Source organism: Falco cherrug, chromosome 4 (assembly GCF_023634085.1).
Source record: "Falco cherrug isolate bFalChe1 chromosome 4, bFalChe1.pri, whole genome shotgun sequence".
Lineage (NCBI taxonomy): Eukaryota > Metazoa > Chordata > Aves > Falconiformes > Falconidae > Falco > Falco cherrug.
In genome coordinates, this window is record NC_073700.1 from 94285710 (window position 1) to 94299124 (window position 13415).

The 13415-nt window shown below is 36.0% G+C and overlaps 1 protein-coding gene across 1 annotated transcript in view; it reads left to right on the plus strand.

The window, feature by feature from the left end:
• SEPTIN7 (septin 7) overlaps positions 1-13415 on the plus strand; it is a gene marked incomplete at its 5' end in the record, with an annotated part of 64206 nt that overhangs the window by 3216 nt on the left and 47575 nt on the right. The window lies entirely within an intron of this gene.

Sequence of the window (13415 nt, forward strand, 5' to 3'; positions counted from 1 at the left end):
AGTAAAAATGTGACTTGCAAATACGTAATAGAAGTAATTTGAACTTGGATTTTCATTTGAATAAAAAAATTGAACTGCTTTTACAGTTAAGTGCAACATGGCAAACTGGGATCCAAAAGTAAAGTTGGAATCTTTCCTTGCACATAACCAGGCAGCAGGATCCTGTATATCCTGCACTTCTGTGGCCACAAAACTGTGCTACAAAATCAAAGCTTTAATTTAAACAAACCTTTCTCGTTTGTATGGTTGCAGAGAAAACCAAATGTAAACACTATGTTCCCTATGGACTACAGAGAATGGGAAATTGTAGTTGGTATGGATGAATAATGCCATGCAGAGTAGGTCATTAAGGCTTCAGTGATGACCCAAATTGTAATCTGTCCTTCTAGGACATCAGATTTCCTTTATTCTCCTTCTTTTGAGTACTTGTATGATAACAGACAGTTACTAAAGTTGGGTACATTTGTGTGTAACGGATATTTGTATAGTAGATATGTGACCCAGTTTTGACACGCTAATGGTTAAAATATTAAGTGTTTTATAATAGCCAGCTGTCTTTGACGCCTACCTTTATCTTTTGTAATTTGGCTAGTTTGATAACGCTTTGATGTTTTGTCAGCAATACAATGGATACGTTGTGTGGTCATGAACGTGTAGCATGTAACAATAGTACTATTGGTGGAGTTAGAAATCAAGGTCAAATTGCTGAAAAATCATTGTAGATCACTTGCAATTTTCTTTTGATTACAAAGTGAGTTAGAATTTTAAAATTTAAGGGTGGCTTTTTTCTTTTGGAACTTGATTACATGTTCCTTTTTAATCTAGCATCCAAGTATATAATTTGTTATTTGGTACAAAACAGTTTAGCCTTAAATAAAATTTGGTGTTCTGCGATCTGCAGGAAAAAGGGAGGCGATAGGGAGGTAATAGTCTTCATGAAGTATTATTCCAGAACGGAGTATAATTTGTACTTCTGAGTTTCATTCTTGCAAAAAGCAGGTCACTTAAAGCACACATAGTAGATGTAGTGATGGATTAGAAAGTGGAGAAAGCATGTAAAATTACCTTGGTGTAATTGCACTTAGAAGAACTGCAGAAATTGTGACCATCGAGAAGAGAAGTTGGCCCAAAACCAGATTGAAAATGAGATGTTGATCAGAAAATTTTGTTACTAGTATTACTTTTAATATTTTGGTACTTGAGCAGTAAAACTTACTTGCATGCACATTTGTGCCATTAACTGTAAGTTTACTGGGGGAATTGACAGTAGTTTTCTAAATTAAAAATGCATCTAATTCTTTCCCTCCAACCCCTACTTCAGAAGTGGCTCCATTTCAGCCATTTGGGCAGTGCTCTGTTCTATAATTTGCTCTTTGAGTTAGGATTTAATAAGATTATTTGAGACTTAGAATGCTAGCGAAGTCTTTTCTGTAAATATAGTTGCTCATTTCCAGGTGTTCTGGTGTTTACATTACATGTAACTAAAGGGTGAAGTTTTTATGAACTACACATACATAAATATAAAAAGATTATGTTAAAAATATCCTTTTTATATTTAATGTTTAAGACTCATTAAAAAGTTAACTTTAATAGGAACTGGGGTTAGTCTATAATATTTAGCTGTAATAAGCATTTCAGTGTTTCTATTTAATTAACTGTATTTCTGTTTTAAGTTGTATTGTTTCTTCTGGTAGCACTTATAAACTTTTCTTAAAAAACTGAAGACTGAGAGAGCCTTTTGTTTTCCTTATTGATCAGTTGTCATTGGACATTGATTTGTCTTTAAAATTTTCATGGGACAATGAATTTCATATTAATCATATTCTAAAAGGCTAATGAGTAGTTTGTCACGCTGCTTTTGAAATGGCTTGTTTTGTAGAATAAAAACTAAGTGCCTCCTCTGAGGGTAAGACATGAAGTAGGCAGAAATATGCATTAAAGTGAGCTTCATTCTTGATGCTTTCAAAAGATGACATTTAAATAGTAGTTTAAAGCAAGTAATACTACATCTGAAACATTAAAGCTTAACAGTGGGAAAAAATGTCAAGTTTTCCTCTGTAGGCTGCTTCCTTCTAATCTTGTGTAATCTTTTCAAGTACAAGATAGTTGTTGAAACATGTGAGAACCCGACATAAATATTTGGTCTGTTTTGAAATCCAGAGTATTCTCTGTATTTCTCTGCTGTGTAGTTGAGGAAATACCTGCTTAAGTCAGATGCTTAAGAAAAGAAAACTTTCAGAATTAATACTACCATGGTTAGTAACTCGGTTAAAGAAAATCTTAATTGTGAAATTGTAGTTATGTCTGTTTATTAATATAATTACACTTGCTTAAGTAGTGGGTGTGTGTTTTTTGTTTTAGTGTAATGAGGTATGGAACAAACACAGTTGCTTTTCAGTGTGTCTTTTTTTCTAAATACTGAAACAGGAAATCCCTCTTTTGTTCTTGTATTGAAATTGTGCTGGTAAAATGTGGTTTGAACCAACAAGTTTTAAATTCTTTTCTCCTATAGGCTTTATGTACTTAATTATTTTGGGATGGCTTTTCCTAGAGCTGTATACTTTAAGGTGTTTGAGTTTCATGAGCCTTAGTAGGGTTTGGACTCTTAAATATTATTTACTTTTTTTTTTTTTTTTTAAATAAAATAGTGTGATTTGCAAAGTGCCGAACACTTACAGTCAAGTGACTTTCCAGGGGACCTTGCTACATAGTTCCTATTTCTTGAGCAACTGTTCGGTAGCTTTGACTGCAGAAGCTGTTTTGAAACTTCTCCTGTAGTAAATTGTTTGTTTTCTAATTGATGCTTTAGCCTTGTAGTTCACCTTTAGAGTACAATTTAAAGGAAAATGTCATGCAGTATTGTCATAGTGTTTCATTTGTAATTATATGCACACTCAAATGTTTTGGTTTAAACATGGCTTTTTGGTTTGGATGGAAAGGGCTGTATTTTACAAGACTTGAAGTTATGTTAAAGAAAAAGCACACTCTGATTTTAAAATGCTTTTATTATTCACTGAAGAGAACGTGGACTGTTTTAATACTGGTATCTTCTGGCGGCAGATCGTGTTCTGATTGGAATGACACATTTCACTTTCTGGGGCAGTTTGTTTATCAAGCCAACCAGTGGTACCAAGAGCCTCAGATGCTCACAGCTACTTGTTCTTTGCTAGTCTGATATCCTCCCCCCTAATTTTAAACCCAGGAACAAAATTCTTAAGCACCTGGCAGGATAGGAAGAATAATTAAGTGAAAAATAACCTGTGGATGGGCAGTATAATTTAGTAGGAGCTCTTCAGGGGTGTTCTCAGTTCTTGTTGACCTGCTGTGATTTGAAATTCTTGTAATTGAGGTTTCTGTAGTGTCCTTGCTACCGCAGTATCCGGGTATGTGTTTGGCCTTTGGTGTGACCTTCATATTTGGCTTCTTAGGATCAGTGAAGTAAAAAAACTACTGGAGGGAAAAAAAAGTTAGTTTTGACCTTTCCAGTCAGTTCTTAGCTTCCCTGTGCTATATTGTTGCATTATCAGTTCTGGAGCTTTTTCTTGTGTATACAGTCAAGGCTGTATGCTGGCATATTTTAGGGAAAAAAAAAAAAAAAAAAAAAGCAAGCATATTATGGAAAAGAACTAGCAAAGCCTATTTTTCTTGAGTGAGCCCTGCTCCTTTTCCCTGGTAACTTCACTTCTTCAAAATACCTCAGTTTTTCCAATTCTGTCATGGTCTGAAAACTGTCATGTGTTTTGTGCGACAACCTTGGCTGCAGTCCATTTCCAGGCTGCCTGCCTGGCTGGCACTGTGGTGCCAGGGAGCTAGGGCCAGGCTAGGCAGCGCTCTTCCAGTTCCCAGGGTGCTCTTTCCATAAAGAACAGTAGCAGTCTGGGATCAGCTGTTGGGTGGCAGATTACTCCCTTAGGAAACTAGACCTGAAAAAATAAAATAAAGATTTTAACTTGCAGATGTTCTGTTGACAGGATTATCAGGTTTCAGTGAAGGACAGAAATAGGAAAGGTACTTTGAAGAATTTTGCAATGTTAAAAAAAATTAAATAAATTACTGCCTTTCCTGTACTGGTTCTGCGGATACATGTTCCAGCGGTGATGTCTACAGAGTGTTAAAATTGATAGCTTAATACTTGCATGTACCTGATGAGGATGCCAAAGCAAAATATGTTGAATTTAGGAGAATTGGCAGAGATAAAAATGAAAGAAATAGAAAACTGGTGGAACTCTGAATGGAGCCAGGGTATTCCTAGAGATGATGCATTCCTCTGGAGTAGTCTCTGTTGATGGAGTAACGCCTCACCAATAGCGTATCACTCCTTTTTGTACAAAAAAGTTGATAAAGGTTTTTTGAGAAGGCAGTCTAGATGAACTCTGAAGACCTTTCTGTGGAAAGGAAGTGAGTATCTCTTCAAGATGTGAAAGTTCAGTGATCTGACAGTGAGTTTACTAGCCAGCAATGCATGATTTTCTACTGAGTTACTTTCGGGTCAGAGCTTGAAGCATAAATTCATGTGACTACTTAGTTTCAATTAAAAGGTCTTCTCTCTTACTTCTTTGTTGGTTGTATGAGTGTTGTTCCCCGCCCCCCTTTCTTTTGTAATGCAGTGAAATACTTTGCAGCCTGCTTGCTCTTCTTGTCTCCTTTGTGGTACTTTCCTGTGCCTTTTTCTAGTGCTGGGGAAAGAAACCTGCAGGAGGTCTGAAACCTGAAGGAGGAAGAGAACCTTTTTTACAGTGTATTATTGCGGAAACTGAAGTGTCTGGGAAAGTCAGTTTATGTACCTATTTGAGCTTATCTAGAAACCATTGCTCTTCAAATACTTTCACAAGTTGCTCATAAGTCTAGTGATTTTTAATCACCCAATATGAAGAAACAAATTTTTTAATCTTAATTTTTGTTAAGCTGGTTTTAAACGTTACCCTTGCTGTGCAGTAGCTCAGACTTGTACTGAATGACGCTTAAAGACTCCAGTGGTGGCCAGAACTGAAGCTGGTATTTAAAATGATTGCTCTTTAATTCTCAATTATTTTTATTCCACCCTTCCACCCCCACCCCCCCACAAGATTTATTGGAATTGTAGTGCTTACTGGACAACTTCTAAAGAGCCTTTGGGTTTTTATTTTCTTTATTAAATGCAGAGCTTCTTGAGTAGATAACATGAAAACCAACTTCAGTATGGTATCTCTTCCTAGATGCTTGCTGTCATACAAATCTTGAATTCTGACAACTAACCTTGATTACTAAGTCTTATTATATTAAAATATTGTTTTGAAGAATTAGGGAAAGGTTTTGTAAAGCTTTAGTGGTTGTATTTAAACTGAACTTTTTCTTGTGTGGCAGCATTTTGGTCAGAGCCTAATTTCTTTATTAAAATTCTTTGTTTCCTGACAAAGGTTTTTGAGAGAAGAAACTTCTCCTGAAGTGTGTGGATGTGAACCCATAATTTGGCAAAAATCTGCCTGTAGCCTAATTGGCTTTTATTTCTTTAAACAAGTGTTGATTGTTGGAAATGTGTTGTGTTTTTTTTTTTTATTTCATATATAATTTCCTCATCAGTCTCATAAAAAAACCTGTATTTTTACTTCTATCTGTATTTAAAATGGTGTCTCTAATAGATAAATTTAGGGAATATAATGGAAACAATCTAATGAGATACTGTGTTCTTTCTGGTGTTTTGTTTTGTTTGTTTTTTTAAGCTTTGTGGAGTTTTTCAGTACTTTCCTACATAATTAATCCTGTCATGGTATTACTTCAGGCTAGTTGTAACTTTTGCTGTGTTTCTCACTATGTAAATATTTTTGCTCTGGGTGGTTTTTCTTATCCTATCTTACCAGTTTTTCATTTTATTTCTAAATCAAAATGTCCTTGCTGATTTTACACATCTGAATATGTACACACATATACACAAACGCACAGTTACTCTGTTGGTATTTCATACATTACGGTATGCTTGTTCATTGTGGTGAGGTCAGCATGAGAACCTGGTCCTTGCCCTGTTGGTGATGTGTTTGTAGATTGCAGTTTAACTGAAATGAATGAATCTCATTTTTTATATTAGAGTAAGAATAATTAGTCACGGCAGGATATTCTAGTTACGCTTTTGTAGATGTTCACATGCAATGATGTTTAATATGTGAACATAAACACATCTTACAGAAGGTACCTAAGTGATGGATACTTCTTAAATCAGTTATCAGATGGCAGCACTCACTTTGATTCTACCCTCAAAAGTCAACAGATTGTCCTGAGCTGTCATGGTGCATTGTTAAGGTGTGAGCTGAATGTTGCACATCTTGTAAGTAATGACCTGTTACAAGTACACTGCTACAGTTTCCAGTTCCTTAGCCCTGGATAATCAGGTGCCAGTTTACTGTAGGACTGGTTTTGGGCCATCTTTGCTATGAGCATGGAGCGAGATTCGAAGTAGAAGTCAGGTTTTTGTGTAGATAAATATGCTGTATGAGTTGAAAACAGCTGCTTTCTTCCTGTTGGCTGAAAATGTTAGACTTGCCTGCTGTATCAAGAAATGTGAACAGTTTCATGAATGAATAGGTTAATGTTGTAACCAAAGTGATATTCTTGGATGGAGTATTTGTGGTCTAAATATCCAATTGTAGTAAAGCCACTGTGACCCATTAAACCTGATTCTTCTGATTCACTATGCGTGTTTTTCCCTCTGGCTGATTTTGCAGTAGTCAGTTCAGATCTTCACTGTGAATCTATTTGAAGCTGTTACATTTTGTTCCTTTTCCCAGTGTCTTTATGTAGTGTGGCTATTGCATACAACTCTCATTTTGGGTTTTGGCTGTTTTTCCGTTGGGGTTTTTGGATGTTTTTATGTTGGGCACATTTACTGACAAACTAGACTTTATAACGTACTCTTGTCTAGAATTTCTTTTACTAAAGAGAATGAACATCTTCTAAGATTATTTTCTCACTTCTGTTCTGGTGTGGCAGTCTGGGATTTTTTTTTTTTACAGTAATTTACCATAATATAATACTTCAGGCATAGAATATTTAGACTTACCAGTAGTTGGAGTGAGGCTGCTGAAGTTATTTCATCAAATGAGTTTCTCTGAGTTTTGTCAGCCTTCTTTCATCCCAATTTTTCGGTGTGAGTAGTTTTGTTACACATGCCGAAAGCACAAATGTAACAAATCTTACACCCTACCTTGGAACAGTGCTAAGTTTCTGTCAGTGTTGATATCAGCTTTATTAAGTGTGTAATGATGCCATTCAATGTAGTTCCTTCCCTCTAAGCTTGGTGTGAAAGTTTTTTTTGAGGGTTCTGACCTCCTAATTTCACAACCAGTTCTGTCTGTCTATCACTGAAGTTTTGACTTCCGTCATTGAGGCTTTAAGCCAGAAATTACACTGACATCTTATAACCAAAACTACAGGTGTGTCAAAGCTAATGCAAAGTGCATCACTGATACTTCTGTTGATGAAACTTCTGCTGTGAAGGCTAAACAAATGTTTTTCAGGAGGTAGATGATTCTCCAGAAGGGCAGAAATGGGCTGTGATTTAAGGGAATTAAACTCTTGGCCTTCTGCAGAATGAGCAGCAGTGCATCAGAAGGACACAAATGTGTGATGGATAAGGACAGCAAGTATCAGTTTTAACAGCATCTGGCTCTGGTATTTTACTGTTTGGGATGTGTGAAGTGGTGCTGCTTTTCACATAAGGTGACAGCTTGCTTATTTAGAAAGAATCTGAAGCATTCTCAGTGACATCTCTAACTGCAAACAGCAATGCTTTTTGAAATAGCAGTTTTGCAGTTTGAAGTCATTGTTAAATTTTGAATTTATGAGCTAATTCTTAATCTTGTTTCATTTTCTGTTGCTAAGTCGGTGAAAAAATTGTGATTCAGTGGTCTGAAAGCAGTTGTGGGATGTCTGTGAAGCACTTTGCAGTACAGGCTTCTGAGCATTGTGTTAAAATGAACAACTGTGAAACAAACCACTGCTGAAAAATACAATTGTCACATAAGCAGTGGGTGGCACCTGATAAATGGCATGGTGCAACAAAGGGGATTCATTGCACACATGCATTGATTATTATTACTGCCTTGATTCACATTGCCCATGTCGTCTGTCTTTCAAGATAGAAATGCTATACTTTGTTTTCAAAAGCATGGTAAGGGACCGCATGTTTTAGAAGCAAGGGACATTGACCTTCAGTTTGTACCAGTGTTTTGGAACTTGCCGTCCTTGATTTATTCTCATAGACCTGTATTTTTTTTTTTTTACCTTAAATATTACTTACCAGTGAGATAACAAAATGTTATGTTGTTCTACCGTGACGGAAATGCCAGTTATCAAGGCTCTGGTTGTTGCCAGTCAGACCAACAGTTCACAAAATCAAAGCATTTTAAACTATTGCACCTAACGTAAGTGGATTTGTGTTCTTTTGGAATAATCTGTTTCTTTTGTTACAAATGAGATGTTCTCAGGAATATTCTGAAGTTGTCTCATGAAAGATCTGAAGGCTCACCTGTGATACAGTATTCTGGTAAAGAGCTAGTTGGATCTTTCATTTGTAAATATCTCTGCAAACTCGGTCATGTAAATCTGCAAAACATTTACTTTGTATCTATATTAAACTGTGATCCATTAATTTGCCTTCACATATACATGAATTTTCTAATGAGGAGATACTATTCTGTCCCACACTGCAGAGTTAAAAGGGAGCTCTAGGTTTTCTGAGACTAAACTTCTTATGTTTTATCGTGAAAGTCAGCAATTCTCTTTTACGATCTGTTCTTCCTTGGTTTAAGCTATGAGAAAGTTTATTGTCAGTTTCCAGTTATTTTTGCTTTACTGCTTTCCTTATTAGCTATTTACATCTGCCATTGGTGAAGGGGGGTTGGTTTGTTTTCTTTTTTTCACCCCAGAAAATACTTTAAGTGACAAGTGGCACACTCTGTCAGAGGCCTTTGAGCAATTAATGTAATACCCTGAAGTAAAAATACCCTTATCTTCACATAGGATGGCACAGGTAAACAACAGAAGGAGCTCTTTAAAAGACCTAAAGACAAGCTTGACTCTGAACATCAGTTGTCTTGGGTAACATGTGATGGTGTTTTGCTTAGTGACCTGTGGAGAGGTTAGCAAGATAAAATAGTCTTCCAGTTTTACTTGTAATTATTTTTAGGGGGATTTCCCTTCTGAACTTTTTATGGTTTGGTCACCAGAATTCTAATCTTGTATCTCCAGACTTCTGGCAAAAGACTCACGGAACGTAGAACCCTTTGAGATGGTTGCACAGGTTTGTGCTAACCATTCTTCTGTGCTCCCAGCAACAGAACTGAAGTTGTGGAAAGAAATTAGATCATCTCTTTGCAGACATTTAGTGTACGGCCACTCCTTGCTCTGAAAATGCCAAAGGCAATTTGGTTAGTATGAGTCTTTTTGATGCAGAAAGAAATAGTGTTAAACAAAATCTGAACTCCCTTGTTTCCATGTACTCTTGAAGCTTGTGTGAGGGAACGTTAGGGGTTGTGTGAGGGGTTAGCCTGAGCAGGACAAGTGAAGCCTCTTGTCCCACATGCCGAGTATTTGTGGCCCTACTACTTTTTTTGTGTCCTACAGCACTACTATTTGTAGCCCGTTGATTGACTTTAGTGAAACCTTAGTGAAGTCAGACCTTGAGGAGTGCAATCTTGCCTGCTACACCAAATCCCCTCCTGTAAGGAGAATACTGACTGTGTCAATAAAAATAGCATTTTACGTTCACTTATTCTGTAAAATTGTGCTGGAATGTCTCCATTTTTATTCTTTTATGGTCTAGGGTGCTTTCAGTACATAAAATTATTTGAATTACTATTTCAAAGGTACATTTTGTCTCCTGCTTCCTGAATAACTGAAGCTAAAAATCAAAACCAATTACTACTGCAGGGAAATGTCTTCTACCAGTGATTTTGCAGAATCAATACCTGCTTCTGCTACAAAAGAGGTGGAGCTTAATCCAATAATGCATATTACTTTTTAATTCACTTAACAGGCTAACACAGTCTAGTGGTTGGAAGACTAAATCCATGTACATTTCTTACGAGGAAATAAACACTATTTCTGAAATGCAGTTCTTGCTCTTTTTAAGCACGTGACATTTCAGTCCTTTTAGCTGCTGTAATTATCAAACATTTTTAGTGACTGAATGAAAAGAAATGAGTTGAGACTTGGATGATTAAGTCAGATTTTAGCCTTAAGTATTCCTTGAATTGAAACAATTTGGCTTGAATTTTCACAGCTATTTCAGTCTATACAACAAATAACAGGATGTGATTTTTATGCGCTGTTAAACTATGGTTTGAACTGGGGGCAATGTCCAAATTTTTATTTGACTGTGAATTTATCTAGTTTGGTTGATTTTATGTCAAATGGCAAGCATTCAGATAACGGAATAAAATAAAACTGACTCAGAGGAAGTATTTTATGAACATTGCAGATACTTGGACTGTGTGAGGTTCTACTCAAAAAACAGCTGCTGCTTTAAGTAACAACAAAAGCATTTATTCCACAACTAATTGCAAAGCATTTTGGTACAGCTTTCTAATTGGAAAGAAGTTGAGACCTACAAGTTCAAAATGTCAACGGTACTATGTGATCAACAGACAACCTTCTAGGGAGTGTGTGTGTGTATATATATATATAATCTTCTTGTCCCTCAGTTTTGGAACTCTTCTGAAGTTTCCTATCTTGTCTTTTTGCTAAAAAACTGATTTTCTTTTGGGGCACAGTGTAGAATGCTGTAATTGTATTTTCTAATGCCTATTAAATTGTGTTGTGTAGTTGACTGAGACCAGGCAAGGATACAGACAGCAGGATAAGTAGAAAATACAGGAAGTTTGGAGGATCGGCATAATGACAATAGCTCAAATTATGTCATGGTATTAATTTGTGGAAAGCAGGTAAGGATGGGTGAAGAGGTCTCCAGTTGCACGCCTTCCTGCAATTTCTTGATTGTGCATCTGTAGAGCTCTTTGAAAAGGCTTCAGAGTAGCCTTCCTGCTAATAAATGTTAAGCAGTTTCTTGTTCAGGGTTTATGAGTAGCTGAGGTCGGTGCCTTTGGTTTTTGAGAAATTTTGAGTTTAATAGCATCAGGGCCTGACTGTAGATGATGCTTGCTTTCTTGTTTACTATTTGCAACTTCTCACAAGCACATGTCATTAGAAGGTCAAAATAAAGATCTCTATCAAGTAGCACCATAAACTTTGGGACATTAAATGGTATTTCAAGGAAGTTCACTGCTTGCTCGCATGCCTTTTTTACAGTATCATGCTATTTTTAGTTTATAACACTTTATAAACTGTTATTTATAATAACAGTTTAACAGTTCAGGTTAGATGAAATCTCCAAGTCATCTGGTCCACCCCTGTTTGAAGCACTTCCATGTGCTTTTTCTTGGGCATCTGCTTTTGTCTTCTGTCAGGAGGAGGATACTGAGTTGAATGAAATAAGCTAGGTCCCATTTTGAAGTCACAGCTGATAACCTGTTTGAGTGTTTCAGGAAGGTGCAGGTATGCAGCATTTAGTCAGACCCAAGGTTTTAGGTTCTGTACATAGCTTTTATTGCAAAGGCTTATTGAATTCTTTTTAAATGTTAGGGAGCAGTTATGTTCATGCTGAAAGAGCAGTTGTGCTTCAGGCAAGATTTTTCTTATTTTTCCATGTCCTTGGGGACATACCTGATAGTGCAGTTTTCTGAAAGGTCTTTTATATGTTAGCTATGGCTACGTAATATCTGGGGAAGCAGTGTAGGTTTTAACTGGAGGAAGGCAAGGAAAAGCAATATTCTATGTTTGTGTACAATGTCAGTTCATTTTTCCTATAGGTTATTTTATTGCTGTACACCACTGTTTGGAAAGCAGAGGGTCAAATCCAGCAGGACTGTCCTGCTGATGTTCACTGCACAGTTGTTTTTTGATACTGTAGGTTTGGTAGAGCATATTGCATGCATGTGCCTTATTGAGTAAATTATTGTATACAGTGGTCTGATATCTGTTGCATTCTTGAACTCCTGATGAAACATAGGATCTTCAGTCTGGTTATTAAAATAAATATATAAAAAATGTTTCTGTCAAATCAGTTTGTGACGTTAACTTGATAATCCAGGTGTTTGCAGAGATAGACAATATCATAATCTAGAGATCATTGTGCTGCATATGAGTCTTTACCATTCAGCTTTCTCATTTTACCATTTAGGTGGTTTCATTTGCCCTCAAAAACTACCAAAATGCTTTTATATCATTTCAACCAGAAGGAGAGTTCAGGAAGATGGAAGACATTGTTGAGAGTTTGAGAGGACTCTGAAATCTTTGTGAATCCAGTACCCTTTAGAATTAGTCTCTGGCTAAATTTGTGCTTTGCAGTTGCTAATCAGGTGAAGTTAGGCCATTTTCAGTTTCTCATTAACCAGACACTGTGAATATTTTATTAAAAGGTAGGTTTTTAACCAAGATTAAATAGGGTTGCCTCATATAGAAGCTAGTGTTCAATTAAATTGCATATGACTGTTCTTATTTGAATGACACGAATTTGAATATGCAGTGTGAAAATCTTTGATGTATGTCTTTTTTTTGAATAAACTGTTATAGAAAAGATCATACAATTAGTTAGTAAAACTGTAATTGATTACCTTATTCCTTTAGCATTTTAAAACTGATATGTTACTGCATCATTTTTTTGTGCCATTAGAAGGCAGGACAAGAAAGGCTTCCCTGTTACTAGTAAGTAAGATGAGCTGATGGAAGATGCAGACAATTTTTTTTTCTGCTTGTTCTGGTAAGGTTATGTTTATCAACATTGTTTTTTTAGCAGTTTCCTTAACTGACTGCTGCTCTTAGCTTTTTTTTTTTTTAAAAAAATAAAAATCAATGTAATGAATGTTGAATGTGATTAATACATAAATAATTTTTTATTACAATGAAATAATAGTAATCGAAAAGCCCAACAGCCATGCTTCACTAAAGATGTTGTGTTCTTTACCTGTTTGCATGTTTCCAATTGATCTAATTTAGATACATCTTTCTAAGGTGTTAGGCTATCTTTGGCTTGCCAAATGCAAAAATAAGCACTAAGGTTAGGGCTCTAGCCTCAGTAAAGATGAATCTTTACTGACTGCATTTTGAGGTTTTGGGGAGGTATTTCATAACTTGTTCTTATGTGTTGTTCATATTCATGTTTTATGGAATGCTTCTCTTGAAGTCATCTTCTCTTCTGAGGTAAGTGGTTAAAGGCTTAATCTGCATTTTTGTCTGTATCCTTGTCTGTAAAACTTAAAATTCTTCAGAACCACCTTCCCTATCTAATAAAGTGATGGGATTTTTTTGGGTTTGTTTTTTATTTTGTAGGTTTTTAATAAGGAGGAGAAAGCTGCTTGCTAATTGTCCTGTTACTGAGAACTAGACCT